The sequence below is a fragment of the Cyprinus carpio genome, chromosome B21 (assembly GCF_018340385.1).
Source record: "Cyprinus carpio isolate SPL01 chromosome B21, ASM1834038v1, whole genome shotgun sequence".
Classification (NCBI taxonomy): domain Eukaryota; kingdom Metazoa; phylum Chordata; class Actinopteri; order Cypriniformes; family Cyprinidae; genus Cyprinus; species Cyprinus carpio.
This window is the reverse complement of record NC_056617.1, coordinates 556,160-573,595: the sequence shown is the minus strand read 5'-3', so window position 1 is coordinate 573,595 and position 17,436 is coordinate 556,160. Positions and strand designations below refer to the sequence as shown.

At 41.9% G+C, this 17,436-nt stretch overlaps 1 long non-coding RNA gene across 1 annotated transcript in view; it reads right to left on the bottom strand.

Annotated features, from left to right (window-relative positions):
• The window catches only part of LOC122141198, a 68,154-nt gene extending 51,541 nt beyond the window's left edge, over positions 1 to 16,613 (bottom strand). The window contains exon 1 of the long non-coding RNA XR_006157612.1: positions 16,586 to 16,613. This is a non-coding gene — a long non-coding RNA (uncharacterized LOC122141198). The remainder of the gene's footprint in view (positions 1 to 16,585) is intronic.
• Between the last annotated feature and the right edge of the window lie 823 nt (positions 16,614 to 17,436).

Sequence of the window (17,436 nt, the reverse complement as noted above, 5' to 3'; positions counted from 1 at the left end):
TTTTCAAATTTCCTATAATTTCAGTTTAGTTTCAGTTAGTTTCATTAATGGTTTTGTTCATTACATTTAATCATTTAGCAGACACTTTTATCCGAAGCGACTTACAAATGATTTACATTTACATTACATTTAATCATTTAGCAGACACTTTTATCCAAAGCGACTTACAAATGAGAACAGTACAAACAATCAGACCAACAAGAGAACAACAACAGTATACAAGTGCTATGACAAGTCTCAGTTAGTCTAGTACAGAACTCATAGCAAAGGTTTTTTATTTTTATTTTAATTTTTTATTTCTTCCCAAGAATAGGATAGACAAGAAAAGAAAAGGTAAGTGCTAGTATTAGTTAGTCAAGTGCTGGCGAAAAAGATGAGTCTTTAGATGTTTTTTGAAAATGAGTAAAGACTCGGATGTTCGAATTGAGATCGGGAGGTCATTCCACCAGCTGGGCATTGTGAGTTAGATGATTAACACTAAACAGTAGAGAATCAGTCCAGTCTCCCCTGCTGTAAATGTCATTGGCTGAGTATGTGCATCACTGCTTATAATAAATGTTGATAAAACATAAGCAGAGGCTGTTTATAGCCGTAACCTTTGAGACACCACAATCTCTAATCATGTGCATCACTGCTAAAACATAACATTAACAATAACAATAACTAAAAAAATCAAAAAAACAAAAAAACAGAAAAACTATATATATGCTTCATACACATAACTCAGAACACAGATTTCAAGCATAACACACACACAAAACCCCAAAAAGAAACTTAACAACTCTCTCTTCTACTTTTTTTTCTGTAGTTTCTGCTAAATGAACTTCCTCGTTCCATGTTCTGAATACGTTCCTCGAATTGACAAACTAAAACTAGACCTCAGAAAATGGAATTTGCTATTTCTTTCTCTTGCACGTAGAATTGTGTAAAAATGAACATCCTATACCAAGGTTCTTGTACTTGTTTCAATCTATCCCAATGTTTCTAACTACATTTTTTTTTTTTTTTTCAGAAAGGCAAACTGATTTCATCATTTATTTGGGGTGGAAAAACAGCTAGGATCTGAAAGCTACACGCAGCTTTGGGCTCAGAGTCCAGGAAAAGGTCCGTCAGAGTGATTTTGAACCTCTTTGGGATGGCACCACAAGGCGCCGTTCACTTGCAGAACGCAAGCTTCTGGAGGGCGCATAAGTTTGAACTAGTGAGTTTAGGTATGTTGGTGCCGTGCCAGAACCCGACTAGTAGACAAGCAACATTACCTTTAATTTGATGCGAGCAGCTACTGGTAGCCAGTGTAAACTGATGAGGAGAGGAGTAACATGAGCTTTTTTCGGCTCATTGAAGACAACCCTCGCTGCTGCATTCTGGATCAGTTGTAGAGGCTTGATAGTACATGCAGGAAGGCCCGCCAGGAGAGCATTGCAGTAGTCCAGTCTGGAGAGAACAAGAGCTTGGACAAGAAGTTGGGTGGCTTGCTCTGACAGGAATGGTCTAATCTTCCTAATGTTGTATAAGGCAAATCTGCAGGACCGGGTCATTGTAGCAATATGGTCTGTGAAGCTTAACTGATCATCCATCACAACTCCTAGGTTTCTGGCTGTCCTGGAAGGAGTTATGGTTGACGAACCCAGCTGTATAGAAAAGTTGTGATGAAACGATGGGTTAGCTGGAACCACAAGCAGTTCTGTCTTAGTAAGGTTGAGCTGAAGGTGATGGTCATTCATCCAGCTAGAAATGTCACTCAGACAGGCTGCAATGCGAGCAACTACCGTCGGGTCATCTGGTTGGAATGAGAGGTAGGGTTGAGTGTCATCAGCATAGCAGTGATAGGAAAAGCCATGCTTCTGAATGACAGATCCTAATGACGTCATGTAGATGGAGAAGAGAAGCGGTCCAAGTACTGAGCCTTGAGGAACCCCGGTAGCAAGAAGTTGTAACTTAGAAACTTCACCCCTCCAAGACACCATGAAGGATCTATCTGAGAGGTAGGACTTGAACCACAGGAGTGTGGTTCCAGAGATGCCCATCTTTCTGAGGGTGGACAGAAGAATCTGGTGATTAACTGTGTCAAAGGCAGCAGACAGATCCAGCAAAATGAGATAACCTATCCACCTCACAGGTGTGCCATATCAAGATGCTGATTAGACAGCATGATTATTGCACAGGTGTGCCTTAGGCTGGCCACAATAAAATGTGCAGATCTTTGAGTTCAGCTCATGAAAAATGGGGGCAAAAACAAAAGTGTTGCATTTATAATTTTGTTCAATGTAGAGGAAAGAAAATGTTTTAGTTGCCTAGTGACTGTCATAACCGACAAAAAAATTGTGTAGCCTGAACAGGGCTTAAAAGGAAATTGTTAAATATCCAACAACTAACAACTCTCATAAAAAACAAAACATAATAATAATAATAATAATAATAATGTTTTTTGAACAGCAAATCATCATATTAGAATGATTTCTGAAGATCATGTGACTCTGAAGACTGGAGTAATGATGCTGAAAATACAGCTGCGCATCACAAAAATAAATTACAGTTTAAAATATATTCCAATAGAAAGCATTTATTTTAAATTGGAAAAATATTTCACAATATTACTACTTTTGCTGTATTTTGGATAAAATAAATGTAGGCTTGGTGAGCAGAAGAGAATTGTTTAAAAAAACTAAAAAAATCTTACTGTTCAAAAACTTTTGGACTGGTAGTGTATATTAAAATGTTTAATAATTCATTCAAATTAATTAGACACTTTTAAATAGACTGCAGCGATAATATTTTGTCACACATTATTTCATTTAGTTCAGAATCGTGGTAGAATCATGATCTTTATTTGAGACCAAAAAAATTGTGATTCTCAATTTATCCAGAATCATGCAGCTTTATACTCACTCCAAAAAAACTAGACTACACCACTGCAATTAACAAGAATGCAAAATAAGAAACTCACAAAACTTGCGAAACAGTAGCTATGGACTTTTTCCCCACATATAACGCCCACACTTTCCACTTTCCACAGATTTCATTTCCCTACAGAACTGGAACAAAAACTTTCTCTTCTACTTTTTATTTTAATCCAGCCTTTCTGCTAAAAGAACTAAAATGACCTTTCAGATTTATTTAATTATAAAAATCTTTATAATCCAAGGGCGTATAGAATTTCGTAGGAAGCTAGGGACATGTCCCTGCCAAGCAATTTAGTTTTAAATTCATTTTAAATCAATGTTTAAATCATTTTCAAAGTTTTTCAATTCCTTGTTTTACTTTTGTGATTATTTTTTCATGATTATTTTACTTTCTCTTATGTAAAGCACATTACCATTGTGTATGAAATGTGCTATATAAATAAACTTGCCTTGCCTAACAATAATTTTGATCAAACAATTAAATATTTTTAATTATAAAGTTGTTGTAATTTTGTCCGCATCTGAAATAAGATATTACCTGAGAAGTAAAAGGAGATATTAGGGATGCACCAAATGTTCGACAACCAAAATTATTTGGACAAAAATTAAAAAAAAAAAAGCTCATGACATTTTTGGTGACATGATCAAACAGCACTCAGCGTAGAGTGAGAGGCGTGTGCTCTTTATGAAGCAAACATGGGAGGTGTGTGGAAACATTTAACACTGTCTGAGAAAGATGCAAACGCTACAATCGCCTACAGCGAGTGAGTTTAGCATCTCATTTGTTTGATGAGAGGAGGAAGGATGGGTGTTTGTGGTTTGGTGTTCCTGTGAAGCCATTTGCACTCTGCTTCATAAACATATTGTGACGAGCACTCCCAGAGGAATCAGCGTCGCCCTGGAAACCAAAGTAAAACACCTGCACGTCCTCGTCACCGGCTGATCGGTCACAGCGGCTCCCCATCAGCCAGCACGTTTAAAAGGAGCACGTGTTTCACACAGAAGGGGTTCTCGAACCGAACGCACCACTGGACTAATCCCCCTCTCCTTCTTCCACAGAAAGCAGCGAGTGACCGACAGCCCACACCCTCACCCTTGGGAGCACGTCAGGACACCCACTTTCACCCTGAGTGGCACCGAAGAGCACGGAGAGCACACGGGAAGCACCCACCAGCGGAAAACGGATCAGGACACTTCACCAGGCACCCTTCACTTGTCAATAAACCCACCCTCCGGGGCATTTATTCACACACCTCTTGTCGAGTGTTTCTTCACACCCCGTGACAGTGGTGGAGAATGCGGGCATTACAGTGAGGATCACCGACAAGATCACCGCCCCAACGCTTAATTTTTTTTTCCCTTTCTTTTTTCCCCTTGTTTCTGTCACCAGCACCACGGAAGGCGGCACGCGCGGCCCCGCGATGGAGGACGTCTTACAACGCCTCGCTGAAGTAAGCATCCGCCAGCAGCAAATAGCGGAACACCTCGCCACTCGCCTGGGCCGGACGGTTCCGCTACCTGAGCCTCGGGCACAAGCTACCCGTCTGCTACCGAAGATGACGGCCGAGGACGATGTTGAAGCCTTCCTTCAGGTCTTCGAAACACCGCCCACCGAGAGGGATGGCCAGAGGACGAGTTGGCACGTGCGCTGGCACCCCTCCTCACCGGTGAAGCGCAGAGGGCTTACTTCTCGCTCCCCCTGACAAGTGCCGACAGCTACATCGAAGTTAAGCGAGAGATCCTGGCGAGGCTGGGTCTCTCTCCGGTGAGCGCCGCCCAGCAGTTCCATGAGTGGGAATACAAGCCCCGGGTGCCAGCCCGTGCCCAGGCGGCCGAACTCAGCCGCATCGCCCAGCACTGGCTGTTGGACGGAAACCCCACCCCAACGCAGGTAGCGGAACGAGTGGTGGTCGATCGCCTCCTGCGCGCACTGCCTCGCGCCCACCGACAGGCCGTCGGCATGAGAAACCCATGTGACGTCTGGGAATTGGTGGAGGCGATCGAGCTGGCGGATGCTGTCCATCCCAGTGGGGCAGGGGACCGGCTGCCGCCATTCCCCCGGAGGGTGGTCCAGGAGCAACGCCCGCTCGAAGGCACCGAAAGCGTGGGAGCAGCAGCCGGCCCCGCATCGTACCATCATCGAACATGTCCGGCCAAATGAGGGAACGGGTCGACCGAGTGATGCCATTAGTCCGGGAACACCTCACCAGGGCCCAACAGGCGCAGCAACGTCATTACGACCGGGCAGCCCAACCACGGGAGTTCCAACCGGAGAGACCGCGTCATGGTCCTGGTCCCCAGCTCTGCCTGCAAGAATTCTGGCCTCCTGGAAGGGACCCCTACTCGGTCGTGGAGAGGATTGGGACCGGTCACCTACCGCCTGAGACAGCTGGGACGACGGCAGGCGGAGCAACTCTACCACATCAACCTCCTAAAGAAATGGGTGGGGACCCGGGACCAAGTAGCGGCCCTGAGTCTCACCGAGCCCGTGGTTGTGGATGTCAACCCCCACCTTTCGGCTGCCCAGAAGACGGAGCTGCAGCACCTGGTCAGTCAGTTCCAGGATGTGTTCTCCTCTCAGCCTGGGCAGACCAACGTGGATACAACATCATATCCGGACGCCCCCAGGAGTCGTGGTTAGGCAACGGCCCTACCGAGTCCCGGAGGCTCGTCGGCAGGCTATTGAGGAAGAGGTCCAACAGATGCTGAAGTTGGGGATAATAGAACCATCCCGGAGTCCATGGTCCAGCCCCATTGTGATGGTCCCAAAGCCGGATGGCACCCTCCGCTTTTGTAACGACTTCCGCCGCCTCAACGAAGTCTCCGAATTCGATGGGTACCCCATGCCTTGGGTGGACGAGCAGCTGGACCGGCTGGGAAGGGCCCGGTATATCAGCACCCTAGACCTCACCAAAGGCTATTGGCAGGTACCGCTCTCCGAGGCCGCCAAGCCGAAAACAGCCTTCCATCCACCCCCAGTGGCCACTGGCAGTACCGGACCCTTCCCTTCGGCCTACATGGGGCCCCCGCGACGTTCCAGCGGATGATGGACATCCTCCTGCGGCCTCACCAAGCTTACACGGCCGCCTACCTGGATGATGTCGTGGTCCACTCCGAGGCATGGGACGAACATCTGGATCGTCTGCGGAGGGTGCTTTCGGAGCTCCGGCGGGCTGGACTTACCGCCAACCCCCCGCAAATGCCACCTAGCCCTCTCTGAGGCCAAGTACCTGGGCTACCAAGTCGGCCGAGGACTCATCCGGCCGCAAGACAAGAAAGTTGAGGCCATCCACGCCGCACCAAGACCCAAGACAAAGACCCAGGTACGAGCCTTCTTGGGGTTGGCGGGGTACTACCGTTGTTTTATCCCCCCACTTCTCCTCTTTTAGCCGCCCCCCTGACAGACCTGACCAGGAAGGGGCAGCCGGAGAAAAGTATGCTGGACCCCGTCGGCGGAAGAAGCCTTCTCCCAGGTGAAAGCAGCACTCACGTCCTCGCCGGTACTCCGCGCCCCGGACTTCAGCTGCCCCTTCCTGCTGCAGACCTCTCCCAAATCCAGGAAGGTGAGGAGCATCCGATCATCTACATCAGCAGGAAGCTGTCCCCCGCCGAGAGGAAGTATGCCGCCGTGGAGAAGGAGGCCCTGGCCATCAGGTGGGCAGTCCTGGAGCTCCGGTACTCCCTCCTAGGCCGCAAGTTCACCCTGGTAACCGACCACACGCGCCCCTACAGTGGATGGCCCGCGCCAAGGACACCCCAACGCCAGGGTGACTCGCTGGTTCCTAGCGCTCCAGGACTTCCACTTTGAAGTCCGCCATCGAGCTGGGGCTGCCAACGCGAACGCCGATGGCCTCTCCGGATCTGGACAGCTTATGCAGGTCTGTCAGGGGTCATTCCCCACCCTCCCCTAATTTCACCCCTACTGTCTACATGTCTTCGCAGGACCAGAACGACGCTTAGGGGGGGGAATGTGACGAGCACTCCCAGAGGAATCAGCGTCGCCCTGGAAACCAAAGTAAAACACCTGCACGTCCTCGTCACCGGCTGATCGGTCACAGCGGCTCCCCATCAGCCAGCACGTTTTCAAAGGAGCACTGTTTCACACAGAAGGGGTTCTCGAACCGAATGCACCACTGGACTAATCCCCCTCTCCTTCTTCCACAGCAAAAAAGCAGCAAGTGACCGACAGCCCACACCCTTGGGAGCACGTCAGGAACACCCACTTTCACCCTGAGTGGCACCGAAGAGCACGGAGAGCACACGGGAAGCACCCACCAGCGGAAAACGGATCAGGACACTTCAACCAGGCACCCTTCACTTGTCAATAAACCCACCCTCCGGGGCATTTAATTCACGCACCTCTTGTCGAGTAACTTATCAAGCAGACTAACTATATATGACTGTGCTGTTACACATCTGAGAACTTTCAAGGTTTATTCTGTGGTGTAAGCATTGTGACAGGTTGTGTGTCAAAGCTGTAAAAACAGTTACACTCACTAAGTGACTGAATCGCGTTTGTGCCGAACTCTTATTATAAAGCAAAAATAAACACTCTCCTTTGATCTATACACATTTATCTCAGCTAATGTGCTCGATGTCATCTCAGTCTGAAACGCCTGTCATAAATCAACACACGTTGTTGTGAATAATTAAGCAAACCATCTTCTCATTGGGTTAAGAACACGCAGTCTCATGAATAATTTAATAGACACCGACGCATCATCGATGTACTATCATCCTTTGCCACTCAACACATTGTGAACTCCACACGATGTAGATTTTAAACCCAGAAGATGAAAATGCAAAAAAAAAAAATCTTAAAATTAACCAGTTTTCTCCAACAGTTAAAATTATTGGATGCTAACATTGTTTTCTACGATATGAAACACAAAAACCTCTGCTAAAATCTAAAAAAAAAAAAAAAAAAAAGTAGTCTGGGGTTTTTATGACTCTTTAAACAATTAGTCAATAAACTGCAGGATGTTATGTTTTCTAATACACACATGGATTGCATGTGTTCTGAGAGCTGCACAAGCTCGTTAGCCAGGGATCAGAGAGCAAAGTGAGGAAAATCTGCACTGAAACAGTGTTACTCGTCAGATGAATTTTTACAAGGCATGGATGTGACAATGTGATAGTTGCAACAAACCATCTTCCAAAGTTCTTAGTCATTTGTGTTACGAGGAGTCAGAGACGTTCGGATCCATATGCAGAACTTTATTAAGAGAATGGTCGGACAGGCAGTAATCAGGAACGGCGTCAGGTATGTCAGGGAGATCCAGAATCAGTAACAGTAACAAGCAGAGGTCGGGGCAGGCAGCAGAGAATCAGAGTCGGTATAAACAATCCAAGATGAGACACAGAAGGAAAAAACACAGGTAAACCGCTCGGAAATGCGAGACAGAACTAAACCTGTTTGGTATTCAGCCTTCGGTCCAGAGTTTCATTGTTTTCGGTTTCAGCTTCAGCCAAGATTTTTTTATATATATATTTTGGTGCATATCTAGTAAATACGCTAGAAACCTAGGTGCTTTCAAGGACAAAAGTTCAGACAGAAGAACACAAAAGTGGCATTTAGGCATATTTACACACTGTTTAATGGCATGAATGCATTTAAATTCATAATAACAATGTTATGAGATTAAAGTTTTAAATATAAAGTTCGAATATAGAAATAATACATTTAAATAACTGAAAATGAAAACTAAAGCCGCCAGTAAGTGGCAGCAAGTCACTGTCATTGTTACTAGATCATTCATTCAATTGATTCATTCAAACAGCTGATTCATTAAGGAACAAAGCAAGTTTTTATGAAAGAGTTATAGAATTATTGACTCACTAGATTCGTCAACCCTCTACACTGTGAGTAAATCACTCGCATATGTGACTAAATCTTCACTTTGGGTGACTAAATGATGTCTAATATTAGCCAATGGCTAATAAATTCTCAGATTTTACTCGCCAGTGTGTGAGTTGGATGCTAAGTATAAGTTTAGCTCAGATATATTTTCACTCGCCGAACACAGCGCTTCAGAGTTTCTCTCTCTGTTAAGCATTTTGTTATATCTCAGTTCTTCTCAATGTATGCGCAGCGCACCTGTATTTAAGGTACTGTAAACTCTAGTGTGAAGATGCACAACTCACGGTCGCTTTGTCTCACACACACGCAAAGAGAGAGAGAGTCTTGCATATCATGCAGAATTGACACACTATATGTAAACAATATTCTTTGTAGTATTTTTCTGTCAATATGAGAGTTCCTTTAGAATTCTTCAGCTTTTAAGAAACTGCCGAGTTTTCCGGTAGTGGGCGGGACTAATGCACAAATGACAATCTCATTGGCTGGCGCTCCCCTATTATTGTCCCTGTTTTGATTTCAGCAAATCAGTTCGAGCGAACGCACAAGAACTGATTAATATTCTTGAATCCAGCAGCTCATTAATCCTTAGTGTGATTATATTGTTCTTATTAGTAGAATTCTAGTATTATTATTATTATATTATATCTTATCAGTATTATTGTTAGTTTCCCCCCATTTTTTTTTACAGAAACACTGAATGACCAAAAAAGCAGCACCTCTAGTCCTAAGTTCAGTTAAAAATGACTAATGTGCATTTATACCCTGGTTTTAATTCTAATTACTAACGTTCTATCAATAATTAATTCTTTATTATCATATATATTGCTTGACTGACTGATATTAAGAATGTAAGTACTTCAGATATTTTAAAAAGCTGTGCCATTTTACAAAACATATATGTATATATTTTTTATTTCATATATACACTACTCATGTTTGAGATCAGTAGGATTTTTATTGTATTTTAAAGAAGTTTCTTCTGCTCATCAAGGCTGCATTTATCTGATCAAAAATACAGAAAAAAAAAATGTGAAAAAAAAATTAAATAACGGTTTTTCTATCTTTTAAAATAAAATTTATTTCTGTGATGCTATTTTCACATCATTACTCCAGTTATCGACCGATGTATCGGTTTTGCCGACTAATCGGCACCGATAGTTGATTCCAGAAACTACCGGTTTATCGGCAAACATCCACGCCGATAGTTATTCCGGGTTGCAGCCACTGCTGGAGCGGCTGTGAGGGGTCCGTTATCATTATACAGTGCGAGAGCAAACATATCTATGGCCAGAGCCTCTAGAGGCAAAAAATCACTGAAAACACATGCATTTGTTTAGACACGTGATACTGCACGCTGCATGGAGAGAAAGCAGTGCACGGACAGTGCTGGCATTTCATATGCATGTTTAAAACACAAACAGCGAAAAGGTATGTATACAGTACACTCCAGTACATGTTTTCATGTAAATATAAAGTAAACTGACTTGTAGACTAGATGCTGCATTGGAGAAAAAACAGCAGTATGTTTGCAGACAATGCTGAGAGGATGCTAACATTAGCAGTACCTCAAAGCGGTTAAATTAATGTGGCAAAAAATACACACAATTCCGTCCCAAATGTTTAATGTCCTGATTGTTACCATAAATTTGCATTAGTTCATACCCAGCTGGTCACATTCGTAAGCCAGTGAAGTTGCAAATTTAAAGCCTGTGACTATAGAGAGCAAATTACATGCTACTCATGCAGCCGACAGAAACACAAATTAGAAAATGCATCTGATTTCAGTTCTTCTTATCATCACACATTTTGCTATTTTCATTAGGTAATATTGAAGTCTCCTAAAATAGAAGTAAATGAAGTGCGAGACTGTACATATAATATACATTTATGTAATTATGCAACATTTATTTAATACTCTGGCCTTTGTGGAGACATTAAAAATGGCCACTTTAGGCATGACTTTGGATTTATGTGAAAAGGTTAACGTTTTTCAGTAAAATTCCATTTATAACTTTAACTGAAGTTAATAAATGCTTTAGAAGTATTGTTTTTGTTGTTTGTTTATTTCAACATTTACTAATACATTTTTAAATTAAGTTAATTTTCATTTTATGTTAACTTTATTGCTATGATGAGGTACAACTGTATTGCTCAAATATTAATACACTGCTGTTAAAAATGTATATTGCATAATGCACAGTTCATGTAAGCTAGCTAATACATTCTTGTTAACAAACTGGACTTGCAAAGTGTTTCTAGGCTATAGCTAAAGAAAAAAACACATTTGACCTTCAATATTTTAATGTTGACCTTATTTAGATGGCAAAGGCTATGAAGAAAGTACCAGTGTGGGAGTATTTTACCAGGGAAATCACCAGGGAAAGCACAGTGTAATACCTGTGACAAAATAATCAGCATGGGGCATCAACATCTACAAGTAAAATACTACAAACATGTGGTCTCATCTAAAGCACATCCATCCAGAAGTCAGTGAAGAAGCAAAGAAAAAAAGGGACAAGAAAGATCCTTCTCAGCCATCAGTGTCTCAACTTTTTGAAAGCAAGACAGGGTGGAAGAACACAGATCCAAGATCTCTCACAAATTGATGCAGCTATCATTGAAATTACTGCCATTGACAACCAACCAATTTCTGTGGTTTCAGATGTTGGATTTTAAGAGACTTATGTCCCTTATGGAACCCAGGTACAGAATTTAAAAACGAGAAGTTCTACAGAACAAGATGCTAGATAAAACCTACTCCAGGGTTTTGACAAAAATCAAAAGTGAACTGATGAAGGACAAGGCCCCATTTATGACATTCACACCTGAATGTTGGTATGGAGCTACAGAGTCTCTGATGATCCTAACTGGGCATTTCATTTCTGAGGACTGGTCGAGAAGGCAAGTGGTGCTCAATGTCAAGCCTATGATTGGATCACACTCAGCCAGCTATGATGCTTTTCCACTGCAACGGTAAGGCATGGTTCGGTATGGTTCACTTTTGGGAGGTTTTCCACTGGGTACAGTACCTGGTCTTTTTTAGTACCATCTCGGTTGAAGTTCCAAGTGAACCGTACCGTTACCAAAACGTGACATGTAAACTCTGCTGATCACTGATTGGCCAGAGAGAATCTTTACTACCTGCGTCACTGAACTTGCGACACAAACACAACAGAACCACTAGATTTAAATCAGTACAGCCAGTGAAGGATCGAATGAAATTGTTTTAAAACAAGCAGTGGATCCAGCGAGAGCCAAAACAATGGCTGTTTCGCGGTCTGTTGAGGAAGTACAGACGATCCTCTCGTTGATAGCCGAGGAGTGGATCCAGCGAGAGCTTGGCTCAGCTCTTGGCCAAAAAAAAAGTATAACACAAGTCGCGGCAGTAGAGGCAGCGCAACAATAACGACATGTGAATAATCCCGCCCACTTTGAAGAGGCACTAGACTGCAGTGGAAACGCAAACCGTGCCGAGCCGAGTCATACCATGCCATTATATTCAAGAAACCTTCCTTTACATGTTAGGAGACTTGGATATCTCAACAGAATGTGTTGTCCCTGTCTTAAGAGATGGGAGAGCATACATGGTAAAACGGAATGAGGCTGGCTGAACTTCCTGATATATGGTGCACTGCTCACACCCTTCAGCTCTTTTTAAATGAGGGCCTATCTAGTCAGAGAGCTGTTCTGGACATGACTGCCATATTGAAAAGCTGTGCAACTCACTTTGGCCATTCGGTATAGGCAAAATAGAGGCGACAAGAGCCATACAGGAGGAGGTGGGTGTGCCAATGCACAGCATCATCCAGGCTGTCCCAACTCACTGGAACTCAACGCTTCACATGCTTCAACCGAATGTATGAACAGAGACAGGCACTGAATGTGTACGCTGGTGATCACGGCCACATCAGCTCTTATCTGACACACAGTGGGACATTGTCTGCAACCTGATTTACACACTGGTTCCAATCAAAGAAGTCACAATGAAGATGAGCAACTCTGAGTCTTCAGCAGCATGCATTATCCCCAGTGTGTCTGTTCTGAAGCTGATGCTGCGGGAAGAGGGTCCATCCTCAGCAGGCATCAAAACTTCGCACAAGACCATGCTTGATAGTCTGACAAAGTTGGTTCTCCAAGGCAGAGGAGACAAAAATTCTTGTCCTAGCAACGCTCCTTGATCCCAGATACAAGGCCCGTGCTTTCGCGTCTGAAGAAACACTTGAGAAAGGAAAAAAATGACTAAAAGAGGAAGCTGAAGAGCTTGCCATGCTCAGAGAAGATGATCCATGCCTCTTCTAGAAGGACCTGAGCAGTATGAGGGTTTGGATCCAGAGACAAAGAAGCAGAAAATCCATTAGCCCACTTTCGGGCAGAATGAATCAAATTAAAATGAATCAAATAGAATTGACTCAGAAGAGACGTGAATGAATTCACGCGCGCGTCGCCTGATCCACAAATGCACATTTTAATCACTACATGCACAAATTATGATAATTTAATACAATCTATAACATTTGCATAAACAAATATGTCTCTATTTGAACAAAATGCTGCACATTAATGTAATTCCTCTGCATTTGTCTCATCGGGTGTGAAAGAGTTTGTTTTCAGTGTAGTGATGCACATTTGCTAATTTTTCAAATCGTGTACACGTTCATGAACTGCACTGGGCCTTGTGCGAAAATGAAGTCTATCAATGTGGGACGTGAAATGCTGTAAACTGCGAAAATGAAGTCTCAAAATCCAAATGAACCGAACAAGATCGACTCAAACTAGACGTCAATTAATGCACGCGTGTCACCTGATCCACATATGCATGGGTTCCTTTTGCATGATCAATTTATGATACATTAATGCAGAACAGAACATTTTTATTCACAAACATGTCTGTATTTGTACAATCGCTGCACAATCATTTATCCTGAATTCCACAGACTCAATTGAAAGGTGTTTGTTTGTGGTTAGTAGGATACATGTATAAAATGTAAAAAGCAGTACATGGATAATTTTGCATGCATCTATTAATCATTTTGAGTCTAATTTCATCCCATAGCATCTTACCTCATCTCACTTTAATGTGTGATTCCAAAATAAAACTAATCTAATCATCTAAATCAATTGACAGATCATTATCTAAAGACAAAAATGCACCATCATCTCAAAACTGCTCTAACAGAATAACTTTCAGAAAAAATTGATGTTCAGATGAAATGTCAAGACCATTCATTATATGCAATGAAGTCTTGTGGATGACGTCTTGTGGAATCTGTGGTCTGGTCAGTGAGTGGTCTAACATGTTACCTTATTTTCTCTGATCAGGAAGTAAACTAATAAGTCAATCACTATTCACAACATAAACAAAAACTAATAATCAATTATTCTAAACCACATATTCACTTACTGATTATGATTTACGAACTGTTTATACAGGGAACTACACTGCGACCAAAGTGGTCGCATATGCGACCTTTTGAAATGCCATTGCGACCCAAATTTTTATGGGGTCGCAAATGTAATTTGGATTGTTTTTGTACCCTACTTATGTGTTATGCTATGATTTAATATGAGCATTTATTAAAACAGAAATGTGTATTTTAAGAATACGTTTTATAACGTGCTCCGAGCATTCAACATAAGTTGGCTTCAGCCCCCGCGATGCGGGAAAGCTGAACTGAGCAGCTGGTTACTCGCGCTGTGTTCGGTGCGCACGAGAGGAGACGCGTCTCGCGAACAGCAACACTGAACCGAGCTCTCCTTCAGGACGTTCGCATCCTCCTGCACCTGAACGAACAAATACAAATCGCAGTTTAAATAAACAGGAAAAAAAAAAAAGCGAAAAAGCGAAAGAGCTCAATTCAGCATCGCGGTGTTCTGGTGTTCAGGGAGCAAGCAGAGACGCGTCTCAAAGTCTTCTTGCTTATGTACCGACAACAAATACATACAAAATATGTCGAAATACCCGTCTTGGAAAGTGTGTTCGAAAAAGTCTGTGGTTATGTCTTAAGTGAAAGTAAAGAGTTGCAAAAAAATCGGATGTGTATCATTATAATGGATGCGTTTGTCTCTTAAGGTGACCGCGCCTAATTTAAAGTGAAAGTGACGTGACATTCAGCCAAGTATGGTGACCCATACTCAGAATTCGTGCTCGCATTTAACCCATCCGAATGTGCACACACACAGAGCAGTGAACACACACACACACTGTGAACACACACCCGGAGCAGTGGGCAGCCATTTTTATTCTGCGGCGCCCGGGGAGCAGTTGGGGGTTCGATGCCTTGCTCAAGGGCACCTAAGTCGGGTATTAATTTACTAGCTCTGCTGTCAGAGTCTTTAATGTATGAAAATGAAAGTTAAATCACTCACTGCTCTTGACTGAATTACTAGGTTTTAACAAGAATTTATCCAAAGTCAATCCAAAAAAATCAGATAGAATTGATTATATTGTTTTACTAGTGGGTGCAGGGCACTAGTTCATTTATGTAAGTGAGTATGGCAAAATACAGTGATCTGTGAAATATTATACCCAAAAATTCTTCATACTGTAGACTACCAATGAAATTGATTAAAAAAAAAATTAGGGACCTGACCAATCAGACATTATCAAGATGAATTTGTTGTTCTGACACAGTTTAAACCTTATCAAACCACATACTTAACCAAAAAAATCAAAACTTGCTTGGTAACTGTTCAACAAAGTATTGATAGATGTGTAAATATTGTCATACTGACAGTTGCCTGAAGTTTTGGTTGATTCCATTACATATCTTTTTATCAAGTTTATCCGACATTATCAAGAGGAATTTGTTCTGACACAATTTAACTCTGAGTTATTGTCATATTGTATTACCAATTTCTAAACTATAGCAAATAAACTGTGATAATGTGAGAAATGTTGAAGGTGTCTGAATACATTTTGGTTTGATTGTGTATTTTTATTTTACAGTGAAGACTATGCAGTGCTATTTTAAATTAACAAAAACAAACTTAAATGTAAACATTTTGTAAATAGCACAAATAAATAAATAGAATGAACATACAGTACAAATTAAACCATTTTAAACAGGGCCCACTGTACACCCTGCACCAGGGCCCCTCTAACCCCAGCTACAAGATGGAGCAATGCACTGTGTGTACTGTAAGATATAGAACAAGGCATGTGGTTTTAAAAAGATGGCAAGTAAAACAAAGCACATCTGTATGCAATACAGTTTCATTTATTGTTCATTATTATCCAGTAATTATTATAAATAATTTGTGTGCGACCAAATCATGTTTTTGCGCCAGTAACTGAAAAAAGTTAGTAGCACAAGTGCCACCAGTGGGAAAAAGTAAGTGTAGTTCCCTGCCATATATTCACATAGACTACTGATTATGCATTGGAGGTAGTTTCTGAAATAAACAATAAAACAGAAATAAATAAACGAAATGTCTACATACAGAATATAATATAATATATTTATAAACAGAATATAAAAGAAAAATAAACAACTTAAGGTACATTATACAACATCCTCATTATTAAATGAAAGTATATCAAATGTAGGATATTATACAGAATCATAAATAGATCAAATGAAAACGTGAAAATAAATAATAAGATAAAATTTAAGTGAAATATTGCCAGCGAGATAAGCAGCGATGCTGGCAACACATGCGCTTCACAAGATGAAATATAATCATAAAGATCGCGAAACACCAACGACATTATTACAGGCAATAGTTTCAGCCATATACATATTGGCAACGTAAATTTATATATGGTTTCAGCAGTATTCATAACCATCCTGTAATAAAAACTAAAGTCAAGAATTAAACTTACTGCTCATCACGGAACCTCCGAAGCTCGAGAAGATTCGTCTGCAGACTGCGAGAGGGGCGTAACCTGAAGTTGTCCAAACCACACAGAACCACGCGAGATGTCAAAACGAAATTTTGTCGGGTTGCGTTCGAAACCTCATAGCAGAGCCCGTCACGGAGAGCCCTCCCACTCCCTATTAAGTCCTATTGTACGAATTTTGGTTTGCAGTTCCCACCAGAGTTCCACTGGGGCGATCGCCATGAGTACAAAATGAATGGGAGTCTTATGGGGCTAGACGGCTAAATGTGTTCCCTTTTCCCCCGATTGCCGGTGAGAAATCTCAGATCTGATTGTAGGTTTTGCATGTTCAACATGGGTTATAGGTCGAAAGTTGAATGAACGATTACTTATGTCCTTTCGATTTCTTACAGGTTGAGTGTGTTGCCCATAACACGCTAGATTCTGCTAATGAACGTATACCGTATGACGTCATTGACATTTTAAAAGACTTTTTAAAGCAAATAAGTGACTCTAAAAAATCTAACACCCAGCAATGTGTAATTTCATTGCATCTCTTTTCGAATTACAACATTCAAATTACTAGACAAAAAATTCTATCCTGAGAAAAGTGGATTTTGAGGGGTATACCCGCCATTTGACCTCCAGTCATTCAAAGTTAAACAAGCGCAAAAAAAACTTAAAAGAATATGAGTGACAGATTTAATTAATAGATTTGTAAGTATTTTGATAATGAAGAAAGAAAAATTGCCCATGTAGTTGTCTTGTTGAAGAAACGGCTGCCGCTTTTATTTTGTGATTGTAGTATAGCCAATAGTTAATTTTTTAATATTTTTAACCTCACTAAATGTGAT